Source organism: Sciurus vulgaris (genome assembly GCF_902686455.1).
Source record: "Sciurus vulgaris genome assembly, chromosome: 5".
Classification (NCBI taxonomy): domain Eukaryota; kingdom Metazoa; phylum Chordata; class Mammalia; order Rodentia; family Sciuridae; genus Sciurus; species Sciurus vulgaris.
In genome coordinates this window covers 103910834-103936400 of record NC_136465.1, presented here as the reverse complement: position 1 = coordinate 103936400, position 25567 = coordinate 103910834, and the positions used below count along the sequence as shown (strand labels likewise).

Genomic DNA, 25567 nt, shown 5'->3' with positions numbered 1-25567 from the left:
TAGGCATGAAATTAAACACTGAATTTTTCTTCTTTTAGTGCTTTAAGATGCAATTCTTTAATGATGTAGGGTCCATGTGGAGGACAGGAGAAAAAAATATTAAGAACAACAAGAAATTTCTGGTTGATAAAAGTAAGTGGATGTAGACATAACTCATCCATATTAAGAAAGTACAATAAATGTAGAAAAATTGAGGATAGTTCATTGTTCTGTTCCATCACTTCATTCTGCCTAAACCATTGGCATGCTATCACACACACTGATTCTTTCTTAGTAGGAGCAGCTCTTCAACCAGTCTTTTGTACCTGAACTCTCCTCCTTAACACTTTTCTTCTCTGATTATTTGTTTTCTGTCTTTTTGCCAGTAAAACATTTCTGTTTGTCATTCTTTAAAAATTAAAGGATAAGAAACATCTTCTCATTTTATCTCTAGGTATTTCCATCCACTCTAATAATTTGACCTATCATGTATAATAAATTCTGACTTACATATGGAAACAAAATGTCTTTTTGGAGCTCCAGATTCATCAACTCATTTCCACATTTTCTGTTTACACTTGGGTAATTAACAAGAGTCTTAAACTCAGGCAGTCCACAATTGAACTCTGGTCTTTACGCCAAAATTTGGTCTTCCTCCATTCTTCCCTGTTTCAGTTAATGGTACCAATCTCTGCTCATCTGCTCCATAGATTTTTATATTTTTGCCTTCCTGCATAGCCACTAGTCCTTTGCTCTATTGGTAAATCCATGTTGAATCCACTGTGTTCTTTCTCTTCCATTGTTATTAACCTAGTCCAATCCAGGATCATTTCTGGATTTCACTATTGCAATGAGCTTCTAAAAGATTTCCCTGTATAATCCACACCAAAACCCTACCATAACAATGTAGAAGAATATTTTAATGCTGGTGTTATCATTACTACATGGTTTAAAAATTTCCAATGTTTTCTATTGCAGTGACATTGCTACTCTGTTTTCAACAGATTATCGCTGGCCCTGTGTCACTACTAAACTCATCTTGGGCTATTTCCCTTTTTTATTTTTACTGTATGCCAGTCATCTCGGGCGTCACCCTATTCTATCCCAATGTGTACACTCTTTTAAGTCTACAATGATTTTCCCCTAGCTCTTTTCTCAACTAAGTCCATATCATATGTAGAGCTGTTGTTTAAATTTTACTTTTTCTAGAAACTTCTCTGTTCATCTTCCTAACCTCCCAAGCTAGGTTAGGTATCTTCTGATTTCCTTTAACAATACCTGTACTTCATCTGGGTAAAACTTATGATAACTGTCATTAAGTACTTGTGCAAGTGTTTATTAATGTCTGACATTACTGATAACAGGGATCACGTTTGTCTTATCTTTGTATCTCTGTTACTTATCACTGCTTTTGGCATAGACAGGGCACCAGAAAAATTTTCTGAAGTCATAAAGAAATAAGTCAGTTGGAGAAGATACAACCTGATCCTTTAAGATGGAAACTGTCAACTGTACCCTAATAGATATGGGCTGCCTGTTTCCAAATACGTAGTTTATATTAAACTTCAGACTTTGACTATGAATCCTTTGTCTTTAACATTTCTCCAAAATAGCTGTTCATTTGTCCCAGGATTTTTATCTTCTAGGCTTGCCAAACTTGCTCTAATTTTTAATTCTGCTTTGATCCTTGAAGCACACTACTGCAACCTCTTTAATTTGTGCTGTGTGACCTGTTCTGACTTTGTGTCCAGACATATCTTCTCTTAAGTGAGAGAGGTTCCGTTTATCCATGACCATACTTAAATTCTGTCCCTCCTGAAATTATGTTCTCCCACATTCCTACCTTGCACTTCAACCTAAGACGAACATCCATCAACCATTATTAATTCTAGCTTGGAGTCTTCATTCTGCTTTCTCTGGGGACAATCAGGTCAGCATCATGAGACTTCTTTGCCAGATCTTTTAGTTCTAATCCAGGACTTCTCAAACTTTAATATGAGTACAGATCACTTGAAGAGTTCATTCAAATTTCAGATTCCCAGGATCAGATTTTGATATGTGGGTTCTGAGGGGAATCCCCCAAGTTTACTTCTCTGCCAAGCTCCCAGGTAATTTCCAATGCTGTTGTTGCCAGTAATAGAATCATAATGGAAGAACAATATTTTAATTGATTGAGGAAAGTTTGTTAAAATCCTGTCTGAACCTGCTTAAGATTTTAAAAACACCATGTTTCATCATTTCTTGAAGATTACTATCACAATCTAAGCTATTTTCCTTTCTTATTGTTTAAGCCATTAGACTCCTTCTACACCTCACCAAGCCCTCTCTCTTATAAACTGTTTTCTATAAGAAACATGCTGTTCCCTTATGATATTTAAAAGCACTATTTATTCTTTTCACACGTCATTGGTCATAGCCAAGTTGTTTTTCATTAGGAGAAGATATGCATTTAGTGGTGAAATATGTATTTCATATGCTGTAGCCTTGGTTTGGTCCCAAGAATGACATTTACTATTTGTAAATTCTGTTTATTGCTCCTTCAAATTAGAAATATAAAATAGCCATATTTATATGCACAAGAATATTTCATTGATTAATGCAAGAATTTGAAAAAAATAGCATATTGATTGCTATGTAAGAGAATTAAAAACTGTTAACCTGATTTTTATTTTGTATCATGTCTGTTTTTATACCACTTCTAAGTTCAATTGAGAGATTATTTGCTTTTTTTCCTCAGAAATTAATTTACTAAAATTGTTAAGAATTCCAGAAAAATAAATTTAAATTTTAAAAGAGTAAGTAAAAATTGTTCACCATTGTTTCCCTACAACCTGGCACAATGTTTTAGTGTTCTGTTCACTATATAGCATGTCGCATAAACCTGGTATAACCTGACAAGACTTAATTTCTGCCAGAAAGTTAGCAAACATAGTTTTGTTTAAAACTGGTAATGACTCTCAATTTACAGTTTGCCAAAGAACTAATACAACTCTGTATGTATATAGAGAAAATACATATATTTAGAATACATATATTCTACACATATACATGCATGTACATAGATATCTATAAGTTCTGTTAAACATATAGATTCTGTTTAGATATGTTTTTCCTTTTTGGGTGTATGTGTATATTTTTTTTTTTTAACATGGTCTTGTTCTGGTCTTGAACTCCTGGGCTTAAGGGAACCTCTTGCCTCAGCCTCCAGAGAAGTTGGGATACCAGGTACACACCATTGTATCCAGATGTATAGATACAGATATCTAAAGAGCTTAATTTTAAGGAATTGTCTCACAAGATGTAGATGTGGAGCTGGCAAGTAAAATCTTCCTAAGTTAGGGCTATGAAAGCTGAAAACTGGGCAGGAGTTGAAATCTAGAAGCAGAATTTCTTCTAATCTAGAAAGCTTCAGTGTTTTCTCCTGAGTGATCAGATGAGATCTTCCACATTATGGAAGGCAATCAGATCTACTTATAGATAACTGATTATAGATGGCAACCACATTGGTCAAATGCCTTCATACTGACACCTGGATCAGGGTTTGATTAAATGGCGAGTCATTATAGCCTAGTCAGGATAGCACATAAAATCCATCACAACTTCTTAATATCTACAAAACAAAAGTAAATTCCTGGTATTCAAGGACCCGCGTGACCCAACTCAAATCCTCCCTCTTAATTCCTCCTTCCTTAGTCAGGAGAATAGATTTTCAGGTTCCATCAATTTGAGAAGCCTTCTCCAGTCATTCCTTCCCATGGGAAGAATTACAGTAACCTTTCCCTCCTCTGTTCTCAGAGTCATTGTAACTTTCCCATATTTGTGTTGAAGTCCTTGTCCTTGGTAAATTTCCTCTGCTGTTGAGAGTTCTTTGATTGTGGGGAACATGTTTTTTATTTTTTCTATCCCCTACAAGAAAATTTTCACCACTCAAAAGAAATTTGTTAATTTTATAAAATTATATCTCAGTCAAAAGTTTCAAATAATGGCTTCACAAATTATGTAAAATTTAATTATCTTTATTTAAAGGAAACCCATTTTAAAGGTATAACACATTAGTAAGTAGTCTATTCCATTTTAATAAGGATATGATTTACTTTTAAAAATCCACAATATTTAATAAATAAGATTGAATATTTTGGTCAATAAAGCATTTGGGTAAAATACTAGGTGTAGTATATTTTTAATGACAAAATTTATTAGTTCTGCTTCATTTAAATTACACATTTTCTCATCAGCCATTCAAGGGAAAAAAGGGATAGTTATTCATTTTCAAATTCAAGGGGCAGGTTATAAAACAGCAGGAACTCAGGCAATTCAGCAATCTATCTATCTTGAGAGGAATAAAACACTATTCCACTCTGTACTGGCTGGCACAGATCTTCACCAACAATCCCCCATTTAGATATAAAAACAAACTGGCCTTTGTATTTTGTTTATGCTGTCACCAGAGCATTACTCTCAAAGCACTTCAGCAGTACAAAAATAATGTTGCTGTCTCTTACAGGCATAACTAAAAAATATTCACTGAAAGCAGTGCTCAAAGAGCATGTTTATATTCTATTGTACAACCATAGAGATTTTAAAGCAAATTTCTTATTTTGAGAAGATCCTTAAGATTTTCTGGTTTTACACATGTCTGAGTAAAACAGTGAACACATATTAGATGCATGTAAGAAAATTATCTAAAAGTACTCACTTTTTCTCTGTACCATCCCGAGCATTTAAATTTACAGCCTCATTGAGAAGATTTTAAACAAACGGATGCAGTAACATGTTATAGGGGCTATGATATGATTAAGTACCAGATTCAGAGAAAGTAGAAAGAACAGACCAGTGTTATTCCCTTGTATGGGGTGAAAATGAAGGTTAGAAAAGTTTCCTTCACCTGAGTGATGGAAGAAGAGTAGTTTTTTTTTTTTTCTTTTGCAAACAGAGACCTACCACAGAGCTGAAGAGGCCAGAGGGGTTCTTAGGCCCCAGGTTTTTGTGATTCCCCTGAAAGGATTTTGATCCTGTCACACATAGTAGCAGACCAGAATTTATTAGAAGGGAATGAAAAATGGACAAAGGGCAACTCTCAAAGGATAAAGGGAAAGAGTGGGGCCTCCCTCAGAGGAGAAGGAAAGTGCATCACCTTCCAACACTTCAAGTTTATTTGGGATCCCAGGGAAGTTTCCATAGAGTCCCTTCTGGGGCTACCTTTTGACTTTCCACTAACAGCAGGATTGCATCAAACTTCCAAGTCCCCACTGCAAACACAGGTACCCAAACAAAACTCTTGGGAAGTGCAAATTTTACTACTACTCTGACATGATAAACATCCAAAGGCCACTCTGGGTCACCTTGACCCAGGCTTACCAGTTCTAATGGAAACTTGTTCTTACATTTTAGCGTTGGTGAGTTTTGTTTCTAAATTACCCTGTCTCCCTAAATCCTGGAGTCTGGTCTGTATAAATGTCACAAAAGCCCCCGACTTCAGGTTGATTTGTATTCTTGTAGGTAAGGAGGAGTCTTTGGGCCTGCATTTCTCCTGCAGATAAGAGGGTGTTTGCTGAGGACAACATATCTTGTTGACATAAAACAGGACAGGTCCAGACTGGCCTCAGGCAAATTGCTTTTTAAAAGGAAGCATATAAGGGGTCAGCAGAGAAGACCCCATCTGTAGAATCATCCCCCTAACTTCACCACTCTTGTCTGTCTACTACCATTGTTTTTCAGGTGGCAGATAGGGAGTTATTACAGGAAGAGGAAGTTACATATAGGAAGTGATAAGGAACAACCCCATTTGGTTTATTGTCTACAAAGAATGATACAGTGAGGCATAATTTAGAGGGGTAGAGAATGACAAGGCGTTATTTTTATCTTATGAATTTCAATATTTGATTTCTAAATCCAAGGTGCTTCATGTCCTGGATCCACATTTTTCATATAGTCTTATTATATTCACATAGTAGGTGCCAAACAGATATTTATTTAATAAAGATAATGATGAATAGCATTTGCTAAATATCTCTATGCAGAGAACGTTACCAAAGCCTATATGGAGGAATGAAAACAAGCTACAAGTAAAAAATAATAATATAGATAAATAATTATAAATCAAGATAGAAAATGCAAGACATAATAAATAATTATAAATACAGAAAGAAAGTAACATAGAGGTTGTCTCTGGAAATTAAAAATTTACTATTTCCCCTACACCATAGATCAATCTATGTCCTCAGGGCAGTCTGTGTCTAATATTTTAGTGCTTTGGTTTATAATGCTTTTCCTTTGCCTACCTAAATGTTGTAATTTCCATCTTTTATACATCTGGATTTTATCTATTTCAAAGAGAAGAAAGAGAAATGAAAGTAATTAAATAGTAAAAACAATTAAATGCCTTTTTTGGTTACTGATGGAGTAAACACAAGTATGCTTGGGAAAGTTTAATGTTCTTGGGGGTGAGATAAGGACTCCATACAATGTAAATATGAAGGAAATAGAGATAGAAAACTAGCCACTTACCCTGTCACCAATGTTTAGGTGGAGTTTAAAGCAGAGTGACCTCATTAAAAGTAAAAGAATGTTCTCAAAAAATATCTTAAGAAATCCATCTGTGCAGTGGGCATGCAACCTATCCTATGTACTGCTCCTACTCAGGTGCAGGTGGGCCTTCATTTTCTCCCAACTTGCTGTTTTTCTCCCAACCACCTGTGAGAAAATAAAATGACCAAGTCCTCTCAGTTGAGTCCCCCAAATTCTTTCTATGGAATCAGTCACCATATAGTGGGGCTTTTGGAGCCCTGGAATTGAACAGTTAATAAGCACTTTAGGTATATTGTGTAAAAGATCTTTTTTTTTAATTGTCACAACTCTTAAAGTGATTAAATTAAGCACTGCAAATCAAAATTGCACTTTGATTTTATCTTACACCAGTCAGAATAGCAGTCATCAAGAAGACGAACAGTTAATAAGTGCTGGACAGGATGTGGAGAAAAGCGAACACTTCCACACTATTGGTGGGCTTGCAAATTAGTCAACCACTATGGAAATCAGTATGGAGCTTCTTCAAAAGACTAGGCATGGAACCACCATATGACCCAGCTATATAACTTTTCTGTATTTATCCTAAAGAATTAAAGTCAGCATACGATTGCAATACACAATTACCCATGGCATAATCCACAATAGCCAATCTATGGAACCAGTCTAAATGTCCATCAACAGATGAATGAATAAAGAAAAAGTGTTATAAATACACAATGGAGTTTTATACTGTCATAATGAAAAATGGAATTATGTCATTTGCAGAAAAAAATGGATGGAGCTTGAGAATATTATGTTAAGAAAAATAAGCCAAACTCAGAAACTTAAAGGCTCATATCTTTTTTCTCATTTGTGGAAACTAGAGAGGAAAAAGGAAAAGAAAGATGGTGGGTGGGTGGGGGAATCTCATGAAAATCAAAGAGAGATCAGTAGAATAGAGGAAACTGACCAGGGGGAGTGAGGAGAAGGAAACGGGAAATACTGGGGAATAATATTGGCCAAATTATATTGTTACAGTGTGTGCATGTATGACTATGTGCCAACAAAGTCCAGCATTATGTATAACTATAATGCGCCAATTAAAAATAAAGTAGATGTTGTCTGCTCACTTTACTACTATAAACGTGTGGTTCAAAGAGCTTAAATCATATGCTCAAGAAAGTTTAACAGTGACTAGAAGAGCTCAGATCTGAGCCCAGATCTGTCTCCTTTCTCTCAAAGTTCATGTGTTATTTCTTCTAGAACTATTCTCTGAGGACACCAGCCCCTGATATCCTCTTCTGTCTCTGAATTCCTGTGATCAGTATACAATATGTTTCTAGAAATTCTTCAGGTGAATTTTACCTCCTCACATGGGTTTTGAGACCTTTGATGAATAGAAAAATATTTTATGTTCTTTTTCATGGTTCATAAACCTCCAAAGAGTACTAAGCATGTAGAAATACCTAGGAACATATAGACATTGATAAATCTACATCTTCAAGGGTTTGAGCCCTTATTTCATTTCCATACTAACCTCTCTTCCACTGATGAAACATCAGAATATCACACAATGAGCCATTTATTTCCAGTACTCTAGGAGGAGATGGGGGTACATTATTTTCTGACAATATAGCATATTTTCAGAGACCATTTTTACATGTCCTAACAGTATCAGTTACATTACCTAGTAGTTTATATTATTAGCTCTGTGAACCTACACAAGCTACCTATTTCACAGGCTTTATGTAAAGGTTATAAGCAGATTATTCATGTAAATGACTGTCACAGACATTTGAGAATATGAAATATAGGTATATGACTATAATACTTAAAGAAATACTATATTTATATTTTTAATTTCCACCCAAAATTATCCTTGAGCTTGTCTGATAATTTTAGCAACATCCCTGTGTCAAAAGAAAACGTCAGTGCCCACATGTATGTTAACTGGCCTACTAAAGAAAATGGTCTAGATCTGGTTACAAAGAACATGAGTAAATTCCACCATGAGAATCATATAGTACAGAACTTGAGAAATATTGAGGGCACTTGAGTAAGTAACTACCGATACACCTTGTTAGGAACAAAGTAATAAACCATCTCTGAAATGATACAAAGACATGCATGGGTTAAGCAAAATCAAAGTCACCAAGGTTGTTTTAAAAGTGAATGTGTTTTCATTTATTAAAGAGCTAAAAGGAGCACACTGACAAACTACATATTGTATGCCTTAATGTATGGGAAGAATTCTAAATTTGTCCATAAAATCACTTAAATGGGTAGAAAATTATTAGCTCCAACTGTAATAAGTAAAAAACATTGTTATAATAATGTGAAATAAAAAATTTTGAGGAAAATATTCTTTCCTAACCTCACTCAGAGACTACTAGGAAGCCTCTTTGCAAGCTGTGGCTGACACTATATCAGGGATTCCCTGGAGACATCCTTGGCTGATAGAACAAAATCCCAGGCCTTCCTAGTTACAAAAGGGCCTCCCTCAAATTTGAGTTAAAGTCATTGTTAGGAAACAGGCAGAACTGGTTTTCTGAAATCCTTTATCCTCTGTTGGTTGGTGGTAGGGGTATGAGGGGTGGAGTGAAAACCCTCCCCTGGGGCTTGGAAGTGATTTTGAATAAGAGTTGCTGGCACTCTCTTCTTGCCTATAGGTTACTAAGCAGCAGAATCCCAGATATTTCCAGTGCTGCCAAAGTCTGAGGATGGGAGAGCAGTGAGAGAGCAAAGAGCCTCAGAGAGGGAGAAGAGAGCAAAGCCCAATCTAGGTGTCAAGGCTTCTAAGAGCTCTTCTATGAGATAAAGTGATATTATCACTGAGGTGGTAACAGCTCACTTGGGTAAGGGGTCATGTGGCTTTTTAAACATCAGACAACCCACACCAGGAAGCCATGGGGGAGATTCAATGGCTCTGAACTTCATCTGTATCACCTTCAGAGGAAGCAATGGACTACAGCTGTATATGACAAGTGCTACTAGCCAAGTAGGTGTGGACCTTAACCGTAGGAATCGCACATATAACCCTAGTCTTTCATGTACTAAAGTTTGCAGCTGGAAGGTATCTCAGAAATAGCTTTTTTCTGTATTACCCAGGTCCCATCATCTGACACTAGCTTCAGGAGCAGCTAGCAATGCAGTGGTACACAGGACACTTGTTCTTTTGCTGTATGTACAACTATTTATTTCGTATGAATTGGTGTAAAGTCAGATTCCTTCTATCCCACCTTTAAATAACTACATTTTCCAGTACAATAGACAAATTTTAGATTTATATCTGAAATATTTTCTCTTGTTAGTTTGAGCTCAATGTTATAATTGTACAATAAGTTTAAATGGTGATTATATAAAGACACTACATTGTTCTATTTAACTATTTAGCTGTTATATGTAACTTTAATTTTCCCCATGCACTCTAGAATATGGAATTAGGTTATCACTTTTATTGTGTAAACCTGGAACTATAGCTCTGATAACAAAATAGCAAAGCACAAAAAGAAACAAGTATAGATGTGATCATAGATGCTAAGTGATAAAGTCCTAGCCAATCAAGTTTCAAAATGAATTAAAATTCTCTCTTGGGTAAAAGAACAGTTTGATATTAGAAAATCTATCAATTTAATAACATTGCAGTAAAGAGACATTTGATGTGGACCATGGAAAGAACAATACAATTAAGCTGAATGCAGAAACTGATACAGAAGGACATGCGCCATTGGATTCCTTCCATACAGCTGAAGCACATGCTAGTTTTACTAGACTGGGAAGCATCAAATGTGAACTTCAGCAAAACACTAGATTCAGGTAAGTCATAAGTCTGCACAGGGTATTTCAGAATTAGATGGAAAAAAAAAACCATTAAATTAGCAAATAATTAAGGGAGTAATTCAAAAAGTAAGAATTGCAAATGTTCATAGCATATTTTCCAATGAAATACAAAGAAATTTGGAGACATTGCAATAATGATAAAAATAAAATTATTTTTAAGCTAAGCAATAGATAAAAATATAATATAGCCATGAGAAATGGCCAATACCATTAAAATAATATACTTGAAGAACTTATGACATAGAAAGGTTAAAAGTTCAATATGATATAAATTAGAAGATAAATATGGAATTTAAATATATGCATTTATGTTCTCAAAATATCTCCAAAAGTTAATAAAAACTTATCCATGGAGTGTGAGATTGTACTTTTTTTTTAATTTTACAACTTTTTCCAAATACATGTGCATTTTTTAAATTAAAGCGTTCCTACCATAATAACCTAGACAGATATTTTCTTTAATCCTTATAAAAATGTTGTCATTATCTTTTTGCCAAATAAAGCTTATTTTAAATCATTTGCCCCTACTTTTACAAGTGTGAGTGGAGGTTTAGAATTAACATTTAAATTCTCTTCACTATAATGCTATGCCTCATATAAATGTATTCCTACCTCACTATTCTGAGAAAGAAGAGAAGCCATTATTTCTAGTGTTCAAGAAAATTTCTAAGCAATTTAAGTGTTGTTGATGGATAGGTGATTCAGTAATCAAAATGCAAATAGCTGTATTAGAATTTCATCTCCTTTCCTTGCCAAGCTTCTGCTCAGAATGATAACATTAGTATGACAGCAGAAAGTCATACTTTAAAAGCAGATTATATTATCTACATATGGAAAAAGTCAATCTCAAAGTAATCACTACAGCAATAATTATATAGTAATTAATATTTATCTACAAGGTATTATGCTAAATAATCTGTGGAAGCTTGAAAGAAGTGGAAGACCTTACTCTTCCCTTGCAGATTTTATAATCTCATTTGAGACATATATATATGAAAAAGAAAAATAACAATAGTAAATGTTTAAAACTAAAAATTAAGAATCTAGGACAAGGGAGGAAATTAATGTGTAGTGTCCACTATTTAGTAGACACTGATGGTCACATTATATATAGCATCTCAGCCATCACAGAACATGATGAGTGATGTATCTGAGAAGGTAGAACTCCCAAAGAAGAGGAATCTCTGACGAATTTAACAAGTCATTTAGAAAGAACTTCTTTTTAATTGAATCATTTTATTTGCCCCTAGTCATTTTATATCCCCTAGTCATTTACCTGGGGAAAGTAATAGTAAAACTTTTTATGACCTGCTAAATTATGGATCACCAAACTTTCCCAAGAGTGAGTCACTGAGGGCTTAAAAAAATTTCCAAGATATTATTTGCTGTTGGAGAAGGGTACTTTTTGATTAAATGCTACTGGAACCTACTTGAAGTATTCTGCTTGTATTGAGGTTGCTGGCAGGAAATTTATCAGGAGCCCCACAGAGGTTACCATGAGGCAAGAGACTGGTCATTGACCAAGCTCAGAGTCATGGTTTTAAGGTACCCAAGGAAGGGCTGGAGCTGACAGCCTTTCCTGTCCTGGCCATCGCCTCATGGTGAGTGTTGTAAGAACAGCTGGCTGAGTTTATTCTGGTTGACAGATAGAATCATAAAGTCCAAAAGTGTACATGGATCAATTTTAGCCAGGAGACCCTGTAGTAGCAAAAAGTCACCAGCTAGAATGTACTGGGGAACCAGTTTCCTATGCAGCTCCATGTGCAGTGACGGAATGAATGAACTTCTTGGCTTTCTATTTGCTTAACATTTGGAAGCATGGACAACTGTATTATATGGAGTAATTATCTAGGAATCTTGGGCAATGGGAGTGTGGATCAAGAGGACCTCAAGAAGGAGGCATTGGCCTTCCTGCTAATATGGGTATGCTATGTTTAGGGCCATGTAAAAAAAGTTAAATAATAAGTAAATCAGTAATGACTGCATTTGAAATCCAGCTTTTTAATTTTAGTGCCAAGGTGATGGCTCAGAGAAGTTATATAGCTTGCCTAAGAAGGCATAGCTAGTAATTTGCAAAGCCAGTGTTAAAACCAATTCTGTTTGACACTAACATTCTATCCTCCACATAAGAAATACCACAAGACTTTTATGCATTTTCCAGATAAAATTATACATCAAGCAAAACTTAATAGATTATTACTCACTAGTAGTAAGTTAAAAGAAAAACTCCATATAAATGTTATCATGCAATTCTGGAAGAAAATAGATCTAATATTTATTTTATGAAAAATTCAGTCATTTCATTTTATTCTCCACTGAATGTTAGGCACTAAATCCCCTGTGCCTGCTTGGATTTCTTTTTATTTAATAAAGAATTCTTGTTTTAATGAAAATGAAAAGATTTTCTTATATTAGTCATGCTCAGAAAAGTAAGGCAATAGTCCTTAATATCTATTCTATAATTCATTCTAATAGAAACGATGAACTCATTATTAAAAATCCAAAATAATCCAATTGTGCAATAGAATACAAAAATATAATACAATGAACAGACTCTAGTGACATTGTAATGATACAGTGGGGCTGTAACAGTTAAACCTGTGTTCCCAAAGGTGCTATGGAGAGTGGTGAGTATATATTTAGTACTACTCAAATTATTGTTGATTGATGAGCACTTCCAAGTCCTGAGTAAATTATAGTATTTAGGGAAGTCCACAGAATTGTTGGAAAATCATAGAAAAGTTATAAAAAATATACATTTTTAAAGTAACAAGCAAATGAGAAAAGTTTATCTTCTAAATAAGAAGGCATGACTTTATGCATATGATTTCTAACTCAAGAGAGATTGATATGCATAGAAAACTTTATAGAGCTTTGTCCCAATGCCTCCATAGAACCTCGTCTATAATGGGAATCACAATGAGCTGATAATATTTATTCAATGAACAGATAATTAGATAGGCCATACAGCTATTTATGCTTATATTTATTGGCTTTCAGAAATGTTAAACTGTATAAAAAGCATAACAAGAAAAATACAAATGACACCTCAGAATAACACTCAGCTGGAAGAGAGAAGTGAAAAACAGGATGAAGAGCATGAGGTGGGAAATACTCAGAGGGATGGAATAAACTAGACAGATTCCAATATCTTCTGGTTTCTACTTTTGCTGTTTAAAAGTCTAATGCCTTTCATTTGGCTGTGCCCTACCTTGTTTCTCTAGCTTCTTAAGCTCTTCTTTGTTTTTGGTGTTCTTCAGTTTAATTTTTATGTGTGTAAAATTTTCTTTTAATTTATCCTATTTACTTTTTAAAAACTTCTAGCTCTGAAGACAAGGCAGTCTCTAATGTCCATCTTTCCACTCACAGGATTTAGTGCAGTCTCATTTTGAATGACACCTACCTCACAGATTCCTTCAATCATCTCAGCAGATGTCAAAAGGAGAAGGGTTCATATTGGAAGTATCATAGATTTGCCTCTTGTCTAATGGAATGAATCCTCATGACATACATTATAACAGACACACAGAGGTCTTGAGGTCTTTATTTCAGCAGAAACACTGCCAGTGTGGACTGAAAAGATTGAAGACAATTGATATGAAAAGGACAAAACCTATCTTTGTTGACTTTGGACATGAAGATGTGGCCCACAAGCCAAGATGTCCAGTGGTCTGTAGAAGCTGAGAGCAAGCTTCAACTTAGAGTAGGATGAAAACTAGGAACTCTGCACTACAGCCATAAGGAACTGAACTCTGTTAGCAGTCTGAGGGAGCAAGAAACTTCTCCCTGGAGTCTCCAGAAAAGAGCCCAGCCTGACAGTACCTTGACTTTAATCTGGTGATTCTTGCACTGGATTTCTAACCTGCAGAATTGTAAGATAACAAATCTTTGTTGTTTTACTTAGACACTACCTTTATTTAAGATGGTACTTCTATGGTAATTTTTATAGCAGAAACAGAAAATTATTACAATATTAAACGTATTTTTTTCTGTCTGGTAATTCCAATCTCTGAAATCATTTTAAGTCCATATTTCTGTCATGGTTTTGTTGACCTTCTTGCATCTATTTTTTTCCTTACATTTTGTAATTTTTTAACTATTAAATAGTTTCTTTAGAACTTTATTTTGGAATCGCTTTGAATTTAGGATCATAATGCAAAAGATGAGATTTGTGGGACCACACAGGTGGACTCTATGAAATCTCAGCAAAGGCTAATTACAGTTGCAAGGCCCAGGGGCAGAGTTGTTTCCTTCTAATCAATGGCAAAGTTTTAGATAAGTATACTTCCTGATGGATCTGTTCAGGGTAAGTTTGTTTCTTGTAGACCTTGCCCTTAGACTGTTGCCCCTTTGCATACTGACTTTCTGGTGGCCTTTTGTGTTATATACTTACCTGGGCTGGCCCTAGGCTAGATCTTGTGTTCTAAACTTCCCATTTGTTCACCTCTCAGGTTTCTGCACTTTAAGAAAAATAATAAGCATACCATCACAGATAGTGTATTTTGTATTTTAAATACTGACTTTCTGAAATACATTAATAGCACCATATGAAGATGGACTTCCAGACAAACATAGAACAAAATTTAGAAATTATATTTTCTTTCATGGTTTCAACAACTAAAGATGTACATTTTCTGGATGATTTTTAAAGTGTTAATCTCTACCTAATCAGAATGAGTAAACCTTCTTTGAGCTTCCATAGCAGGGGAATACACTATGCTATAATAATTTGTTTAGATATCTTGTTCTTTCCTATTATATTGTGAGCATCTTGAAAAAAGAGACCCTATCTATTTTTTTATGGTTAACTCAGAATTGAACACATAATAGGTGCTGAATAAATGTTAGACAAATGTAAACAATGAGTGAAGGGTTTCACTAAAAGCAAATTCATCATAAGAAGTTGTACATACAATTTCAACTTGCATGTTTTTACTGCTTAAAAAAGGACTTTTTATTTTTATAATGTTAATCCTAGCATTAGGGAAAGACATCTCTCAAAATGAATTTGTGGCTTAAGAAGTGCTACTCTTCTTTCTTCTTGTTTACTGATTCACATGTTTCATGGACAATGAATGTTTGATTCTAAAATATAAGTGATTTTAAATTGTATTTTACCTGAAACATTGTTAACAGAATGATGATAATGTCAGATGAAAGAAAATGCTTAAAGTAAGAGAAAGAACATCGTCAGGAACAAACTGAAATAAATGTTTACAGGAGCACTATTCTAAGTAATTTGCATTATTAAGGGAGTTGCGTGATCATCCTTTATTCTGTTCCTTAAAAAATCAACATTATGTTGCCAAACAAAGAAACAAATCCCAAGCAAAATTTTTGGTAGTTTACAATGAAGCATAGGACACAAGGCATTTATTCAGCTTGCAAATCTTCTCACGTGTATTTTTAAAGATTAGCTACGTTTCTTTCATACATATTCATCTGAAATTATCTTTAAAAAACCAGCTATTTGGTGGTTCTGCAAGTTGGTGCAACCACTCTGGAAAGCAGTATGGAGAGTCCTCAGAAAACTTGGAATGGAACCACCATTTGACCCAGTTATCCCACTTCTCAGCATATACCCAAAGGACTTAAAATCAGCATACTATAGTGATGCAGCCACATCAATGTTTATAGCAGCTCAATTCACAACAGCTAAGCTATGGAACCAACCTAGGTGCCCTTCAACCAGTTAATGGATAAAGACAATGCAGTGTATATACACAGTAGAATATTAGTCAACCATAAAGAAGAATGAAATTATGACATTTGCTAGTAAATGTATGGGAACTGGAGACTATCATGCTAAGTGAAATAAACCAATCCCCCAAAACCACAGGTCAAATATTCTCTCTTATATGCAAATGCTAACAGAAAATAAGGATGGTGGAGGGAAGAATATAAGTTCACTGGTTAGACAAAAGGGAATGAAGGGGAGGAGGGAGGATGGGAATAAGGAAGACAGTAGAATGGACATAACTTTCCTATGTACATACAGGAATCTACAACCAGTGTAACTCCACATTATGTACAACAACAGAATGGGAAATTATACTCCATGTATGTATAATATGTCAAAATACATTCAACTGTCACATATAACTAAAAAGAACAAATCAAATATTTTTAAAAATGTAAAGCAAAAATAACAAACCTTACTAAGCAAAAGATAAAATAATCAACTAAAAAAATGCAAGCGACTAATAGCTATATATAAATGTTCAGTGTTACCAGTAATGAAAGAATGTGAATCAAAATTTAAAAATACAGGAGAAACATGTACTGTGATTAGAAGATGACAAAGCAATTATGCTAACACAGTGGTGTTAAAGCTTGATCTTGTATTCTTTCTTCAAGAAAATCTGCCAGTTGCATGAAACTTCTTACATTTATGGTGTTTTATTGCACTTCTAGGAGTCTTTCCAAAGACAATACTTCCATAATTATTTTTTACATAATTAAAATAATAAAGCAGATGAAGAATGTTAAAAATTATTCCATTTTACATGAATTTTTACAGTGAAATCTTTTGCCTTAAAAACTTTAATAAATAAAGTTAATACAATGAAGACCTAATCTGTACTTCTTTCCTTCACTCAACACCTATGTCTAAAGGATATATGAATCGAATCCATTTCCCCTCTTACACTTCTAAAGCAAAATATAGAAACCAAATTCATCTTCTCTAACAAAACTGTTTATATCCTTATATTTCTGTTTTGAAAATTCCCCTTTTGCTATAGGAAAAAAACTTAAAATCATCTATTCTCCTTTTTATTTTTTGTCTTTTACCTAGTCTGTCACAAATAATGTCATGTTTGTTCATTTTTCTAGCAACAAGCATTCACATCTCCTTCTATTTCTACTGCCTCTCCTGGAATTCTATGGATGGTAGGGCTAGGTAAGTCTAGTATTTCATTGTTACTTTTTTTAAACAGGTTATTCCCATCAGGTTATGGATTCTCTCACTCATCTATGATAGTACAAAATCCAGCTCAGCAGTTTTTAGGTATAACATTAGAGATGGGGACCAGTTACCAAGTTGAAAGGATCACTTTTATCAACAAAGTCCACACACCTGCATCTCCTCCAGCACAATCTTCCTTATGTTTTCCTCAAACATGCATCATTCCCTCCAGCACAGTCCACGTTTCTGTCCTCTTTCATGCTTTTGTTAGCGGTCATCATACCATGAAGAATTCCCTTTCATTCTCTCCATCCAAAGCCTGTCTTGCTCCCAATATAGCACATAACTCTTATCTTTCCCAAGTAGTTACATAGTTACAGAAAACTAAAACTTGAGTCTTTTAGACTTAAAGTAACTGTGCCACTTACCAGTTACATAACCTATGAAACTTGAGGGACCTCAGGGACTAATAATAATATAATAATAATAATTTTACTTAATAGAAGGAGGATTGAATGATAGAAAGAATATAGAATGCTTAGTACAGTGCCTAAATTATATTAACATTAAGTAGATATATTATTACGGTTATTTTTCTTATTTATAATTTCTTGACAGATTCCCATTGCTCCCCTCAACACTGGATTCTGGACTCTTATATCAAGTTATAACAGTAATATTGACGGTTGCACTAAACAGTCTAATTTGTTTCCTAAATGTTTTGTATGTTGGCATAGTGATTTCTTTGTGTGGCTATTGGCAGAGAGAACATGAGCAATCCTTCATGCGCTTTTACTATCTTTTAAAAATTGAGGAAGGTAAGCTAACAATGCCATTCAGTACTTATCATGGATCAGAATATTTCTAGGTTCTTAGCAACTAGAAATATGTTTTAATATTTCATTCTGTACAGTTTTGACACAAATTTTGATTTCTTAAAATAGTCATGTACATGTACATAAGTAAATATCTTACCTTGGGATTTTTCTGAATCGGGCTTCAAAATCGGTCCAAAGTGGATATCTACAAACCAATAGTTATGAAATGACAGTTAGTTAACTTGAACATTACAATGTTTCTACTTTTAGTAAACATTCTTAATAGGTTATGCAGAGGAAAAGTTGTATTTCAATCCCCTAGAAGGTCTAAGTTTCTGCTTTAATAATTCCAGTAAGAGCTCAGCAAATTCATAAATTACATTTATAATATCAGTAAATACATTTAAGCTAAGGGAGTCTGACCTTTGTGAAGCATTTTTTCAAACCCTATTAATGGTTTATATCTAAACCATCATCTTATTCAGCATTACTGGCTTCTATTAAAAATTAATGTTTCAAATTAAATTATAATAATGTCATGGCTGAATTTGTCCCATTTGATGATATACAACGCTAAGAACACTAAGTTGGAGCTAGTGACCCACCATTATGCCAAATAATTCATCTTCAAGAATTAATAATTTCTTGTTACAAGACAAAAATCACATCCAAATAGTATTCTAAAGATATTTATTCTCACTAGATGAATAATAAAAAAATTAATAGAAGGAAGAAAACAGTGTTGGATTTCCAAATCTCAGTAACTTTGAAAATTTTTATTGCCATTATTATGGAAAGACATTCTTTACTCCTGAGAAAATGTAAAATCAAATGCAGAAACCAAAATATAAACAGGCATTAAATAAATCAATAAGGATCCATTTTGGTTATAATAGAGAACAATTGAGAAGACACAGTGTACACAGAGACAATTCCATTTAGGGCCATTGATGCTGCTCTATGCACCTAATGATGTTGCTTTTGATTTCCTTTATTCTTGTACTTCACTTTAGTGACTCATTTTGACCCAGACAGTGGTTAGAAGAAAACTAATGAAAAATCAAATTTTTCATCAGAAAAAGCAATGGTTTACCGTTCTTTTAGCCCATGTAAGGTAATAACAAAATTAACAACACATTTTTGTTTGTTCCTAACACATGGGGAAGAAATACTTGTTTCATATCATCTTTGAGAAAAGAGAGAGAAGTTCACTGAGGGACTGGGGCCAGCTTCAGTGGCCCAGGGGAACAGAAATTTATATTTTCTATTTTGATTGATTAGGACAAATGTCCAGTAGGACAGACACTCCAGTGTGAGAGCACAATGTTGGTGTGTCGTTTTGGTGCTGACGTGCTGTCTCTACTTTTGTCTCATCTGAGGTTGTTTGTCCCACAAGTGTGGTTATGGGCTTATTTGTTACCCAGTGTAAATAGGACTTTGGAGGATTGATAAAGTAAGTTATAGCCCAAAATTTGACTTCTCTCTTTGCTGGTCACTAATGTCTTAAGGGTCCTGAATTTTTTTCACATCCAACTTATTTTCATGTATTTGGATTCCATTTTTAGCTGTTTATGGATGAGATAACTCTTGTTAATGGAGGTAACCTTCCTAGTGAGCATGGATTGCTTTCAAGTGTAAGGCAGAGCCTGACTCATAATGAGTCACACCATCTTCATAGAGAAAAGAGACTCCCATTGTCTTGACATAAAGTCCTTTAAAAGAGAAAACTGAATCCTCTGGTGTGATTAGTCATTCCTGGAACCACATTATAACTGTCTACTCAATTAGTCCTGAACTTCTAATCAAAAACAAGAAGCTTGAATAGAGTGCCTTGCTGTCTCCTAAACAGTCTCCTTTTTGGATTCTTGTAATTTTAAGATGAACCTTGAAACAAGGCTTGGTCATATTTTTCCTCAAAAAAAAAAAAAAAAAAAAAAAAGGCATTCTATGAAAATATGAAAGAGGAAGATCTGAGAAACACTTGCAAATCTTGTTGTACATGTTGTGTATTCTAAAACTATATTGTAGCTTCCTACAGTGTTGGAAACTAGATAAACTTTTGGTTGATTTTTCCAGATCTTTTGTCTGAGGTATTTCCAATCCCTAATAGTTTTAAACATCAAAACCCAATCATTTAGATGATTCATTATCTCTTTTTCCAATGCCTATTGTACCTATTCACAAACTGTGAGATATGTAGCTTCCCATGGTCATTTTGACCAACTCTGATACCTTTCTACAATTTTCTCCAAACCATGGAGAATGAGTTGTACTCATTACACATGAACACTTTGCAGTGGTTTCCAATTCCTTCCAATCCTAGCATACTTGAATATGTTATTTGTTTTACTTTGTTATCATTTGTTTTTTTTGTTTGTTTAAGTTACTGGTACTCCTGGTATAATAAGGGCACAAAGTATTTCTTCTGTATTCCTATATTGATCAGCTAGGTCCCCCAAAACCATAACCTTTAAATGGGATAGGACTATGGTCTAGAACAATAAAAATAAGATTACACTTTGGTGTAAAGACTTTTCAGGAAAAAGATAAGAAGTGCAGAGATCTGAGGAATTCAGACCAAATTCTCAGCTCAAACTCTGAACCGGTACTTCAGAACTATACCTGCTCTGGGGAGATTTAGAGTTTTAGCCTAAAAGATTCCCCCTAACAATGGTAGGAGCAGAAACCAGAACTGGACAGCTTTGAACTGTGCTTATCTGTGAAAAAACTTTCATAATCTAGCCAAATGGGTCCTTTTGTACTTTGATCTTACCTGCTCTTTGATATGTAGGCACAAAGTAGAAATAGCAATTTTTATATTCAATTTCTTCTTTTAAAAAAGAGATTTAACTTTTGCTCCCACTTTTATGTAACTTTGGGAACTTTCTATATTGAATCCCAAAGTATTTCTTAACTGCTTTATAGTCAACAACAGGAAATCTTCCCTTTCATGACTTGACTCTAAGAAAGCACATTTAAAAGAATGTCTTAAGTGACAGCAAATGTCTTAAAGGGTGTACTTATAATTAAGGTTCAATTCCTGGTCACTGATAATTGAGGACCTTGGGAAACCTAATAAAAAATAAGTCTCATAAGCTTTGCTGTTTATTTTCTTCCTCCATACCTAATTATTCCTTTAGGTATAGCTACACATCCAAATGACACCAGATGATTAGCTTTTAAATTATAAGTTTCCTTGATAGAATTCTTCTAAGTAGCAGGTGAAAACAAGTTGAGGAAGGTTAAGTTCTTACTTGTTTTAAAGAATGAGAAGTAGCAAACAAAAGGAATTGTTAAATAACCCCATGCCCCACACCACCTCCCAGAGGGTGGGGAACAGATGAGGAATTGACAAATAAACCTTTTTGAAGGATAATTTAAATAAATTTGACATATTTTACATAAGGAACTCAGTATTTACTTTTTTACCTTCCTACCATTTCACTTAAAGCATTATATGATTTCTTCTTGATATATTCAAATTGCCAGCATCACACTTTTGAACTTTGAGTCCACTATTCAGCAAAAAGAGGGCTATTTTAACACAAACATTGCAATAACAGAACAGTTAATCTGGTAACTGAAATAATCAGTAGGTAACACATATAGTATGAACATGTTGTGCAAATAAAATGATTCATATGCTAGGAGGGACAAAACAGGATGACATGAGAGTTTATCATGCTACTCAAAAGAGTGTGTGATTTAAAATTGAGAGATTGTTTATTTCTGGAATTTGCCATTTAATATTTATGGGTCACAGTTGACTGAGAGTAACTAAAATAATGGAAAGTGAGCAGCAGATAAGGTGGCACCACTGTATAGGCAACATCAGCCCCTTCCCTGCCTTTGAGTCCAAGGACCAATTTATTAATACGAAGACAAAAATTTTATTTATTTAAAAACCTTTCAAGATAATTGATAGGGGTTGGTCAATTCTATATTCTAATATTTTTGTATAAAAAATTGAAAAATATGGAACTAAACATACTCTGGAAGTCCTCTGTGGTGGACTAATGTATGAATGTGCTACTGCTAGAGATTTGGAGACAAGAGTTTGGAGGAAAAATGAAAGTGACATTTTTTTAAAGGTTCAGTGACATGACAGAGAAATCAAAATAGGAAGTTGAAAATATGTACCTGAAGTTAAGACAAAGATCAAGGATAGACTTAAGGGTTTGAGTGCCATTTTCACAGAGGTATGAGAGTTAGTGCCAGGAGAATTATGGAACATATGTGGGAGGAATCTAGGATTGGGAGGGATGGGAACAAGATAAGCGGAAAAAAAAAAAAAGAAGGAGAAGAAATAACAGTGTAAGGGTGTGATCAGAGATCAGAGAATGGAGTTAAAAATACCTCACTGAAGCCAAAATCAAACAAAAAACATTTTTAAAATTATTTAGAGCATTAGAGTTATACATAGTGGTTAGATCCATTTTGAAAAAAATATACATTCAAATAATTTGCTTTCAATTCCCTATTTCAGAGAGTTCCAGGAAGGTAAGAGCTATGCAAAAATCACTGCAGCTGGCAATGCAAGAGTAACTTGTGACCTTGTAAAGTCAGTCTCTCCAAAGAGTAAAGATAAGGTGGGATAAGTTAAAGATGTGGAAATAGTGTGAGGACTATTTCTTAGTTATACCTAATACTTAGGAGAAAGCAAGGGAACCATTTATTTTTCCCATCCTTCCCCTGATTCTCCTTCCTCTATACTGGTCTTTCTTTTTCTCCTTTATTTATTTATAATTTATCAGTACTGCCTACATATACATTAATGTGAAATTCTTTGATATATTTATGTATACATATAACATGATTTTATTAAATTTGTTCCATATTTTCTTCCCTTTCCCACCCTTCCTCTCTCCCTCTCATTCTCTAACTTCTATTCCATTGATCTTCCATATATATTTATGATATCTGATCCCCACTACCACCACCATTTCCATCCATTTACTGACAAATGTAATTATTTCACTCTTCTTCATGGCCAAGTAAAACTCCATTGTGTATGTATACTACATTTTCTTGATCTATTCATCTATTGACCGGCATCTGGGCTGACTCCATAATTTGGCTGTTGTGAATTGTACTGCTCTAACATTGAAGTGACTGTATTGCAATAGCTTGCTTATTTTAATTCTTTTGGATAAATACCAAGAAGTGTGATAGCTGGGTCATATGGTGGTTCCAGTCCTAGTTTTTTGAGTATTCTCCACATTGGTTTTCAGAGTAGTTGTAAAACAAAACAAAAACAAGCAAATAAAAAACAATAATTTTAAGAAAACAAAGAACAATTTTATGAAAACAAAAAAACAATTTAAGAGGTTGTCCAGAGAGTTCCCAGGAAGATGAGAGCTGTGCAGAAATCACTGCAGCTGGCAATGTAAGAGTAACTTGTGGCCTTGAAAAGTCAGTCTCTCCAAAGAGTAAAGGGAGGGGGAGTTCAAGATGTGGAAATAGTGTGAGGACTATTTCTTTCTTATACCTATTACAAAGGAGAAGGCAAGGAAGAAAGGAAGAGAAAGAAACATTTTGTTTCCTGTTCATTTTTAGGAATGGAAACTCACTGAACATTTTTCAAGTTCAGAAAGTATCCAGGGAGAAAGGAACAGTTTAAAATATTAAATTATGACCTGACTATTGACCTCACAGGATTGCACAGAATATTTATGAATCCAAAGTCACAGATCAAATTGGTTACAAATAAAATATTGTCCTAATTCTCTCTTAAAACCAAAACCAAACAAAAAAAATTTACTGAGATATAACTTAAACGCTATTAAATTTGTCCATTTTAAGTGTATAATTCAATGAATTTTATTATATTTATAGAGGCTTTACTCATATCTTCAAGATCAGTGTAAGAACTCTTGGTCTTCTGTGTTGGAGGGTTGTAAGAACTTTATACTCAATTAGGAATCCCAAATGCACAGTAGCTGGTAGAATAAAGGAATAAAATTTAAGGCTTATTTTCAATAAAAGAGAATAAAAATTTAAAACAGAAGAATAATAGAAAAATATCATGGGTATTGACCATATCATGGGTATTGCCTCATGTGGAATGAGGCAAATGCTGTAAATAGTTGCTTTTGTAATGTTTACAATAGATAGTTAATAAGTCACACTGTATGAATCAAATAACTTTTGTTTCCTAACATTAAGAATCTATATGTACAGTTGACTCAAGAACTAACTGTACAGTAACATACAACACACTCAGTATATTTTTACCTCACATTGATCTCTATGATTTGTTTTTGTTTGCTTATCTATTATTGTCAATGTTGCCAGAGCAATATTTTACCATTTCATGAAACTATTGTCTCAGTTCTTTGTAGTATGTAACATAGATCTTGAGTTGTAATAAATATAATAAAATTTATCACGGAACTCTCTTTTCAATTTTTTAAAATTCATTTTTATTGTAAACAAATTTTTAAAGATCATAGATTTATATATTTTCACACTCCAGTTTCTGAATGCCTATTTTCAAATTCACAGTGTGTCCATGCTTTACTTGTGCTTAGGAAAAACATTTCTCAAATGAAGTAAAAAGTAAACAGAACAAAACTAAAGATGAAACACAGATTATTCACAATAATATACTTATATATGTTACCCCACATCAGGATATCAGACACAGATTTTAAAATTTCTCCTCCATACAATAGATTTAAGAAATAACCGCTTTCTTATTGAATATGAGAAATACTTCTTTAGACTTTGCTCTAATTTCTCTTTCAAAGACTTTAGTGAACTTTGATTTAATAAAAAATCTAGAGAAGGGTAAAAAATAGACTAAAAGAAGGAAACTAAAGGCATTATTTAAATGTTCTCTTATTATAATCAAAAAAATTTATCAATAACTAAAGTATATGTTGAAATGAGAGTTAAATGTGTGATTTCTGTAGATATTAATGAAATTAGATTGGGTGGGAAGGAATGGAAAACTTTCTCAAAGTACAGATATTATCACAGAGTGTTTGTTAAATTTTCACAAAGGTTGACAATCACCATTAGTTTGTATTTTTCCCCTTCATTGGAGAAGACTATCACTATCTCAAATGCATTTCCTATAATCATTCCACTATGCATTGTCTTGTGAGATTGCAAAATCTCCCTTTTGTAGAACTACAGAACTACTGACAGATCCACTTCTTTCTATCAATAAGACATTTGAGAATGAATTCCAGTCTTTGAAATTCTCCTCAGATACTTTAATCATTAATGCTTTCCTTCCAGTGCCATTCCAACCACTGAAAACCTATTCTCCTTGAGAACTTTCCAGGAAATGTTTTCAGATGAAAGGCTCTTTCCATCTCCAGTCTTTACATACACATACTAATTTTGCAAAAAAATTCTTCAGTGTTCAATTTGTTTTGACTTCATCTCTCTTCTCCAATCAACTCAGTTAGCTACATCAGTCATGTTATTATTTTACCTTGCAATTTCCTGGCTCACAATTATATGTTTATGTTTATAAGAGTCTTCCTATCTTCTGCAAACCAGTGTC

At 34.0% G+C, this 25567-nt stretch overlaps 1 protein-coding gene across 6 annotated transcripts in view; it reads right to left on the bottom strand.

Annotated features, from left to right (window-relative positions):
• Nucleotides 1–25567, bottom strand: part of CNTN1 (contactin 1) — a gene marked incomplete at its 5' end in the record, with an annotated part of 348115 nt that overhangs the window by 249927 nt on the left and 72621 nt on the right. For all 6 annotated transcript variants that reach the window (XM_079139318.1, XM_079139323.1, XM_079139320.1 and 3 more), the window contains one exon: nucleotides 18209–18256. The remainder of the gene's footprint in view (nucleotides 1–18208; nucleotides 18257–25567) is intronic.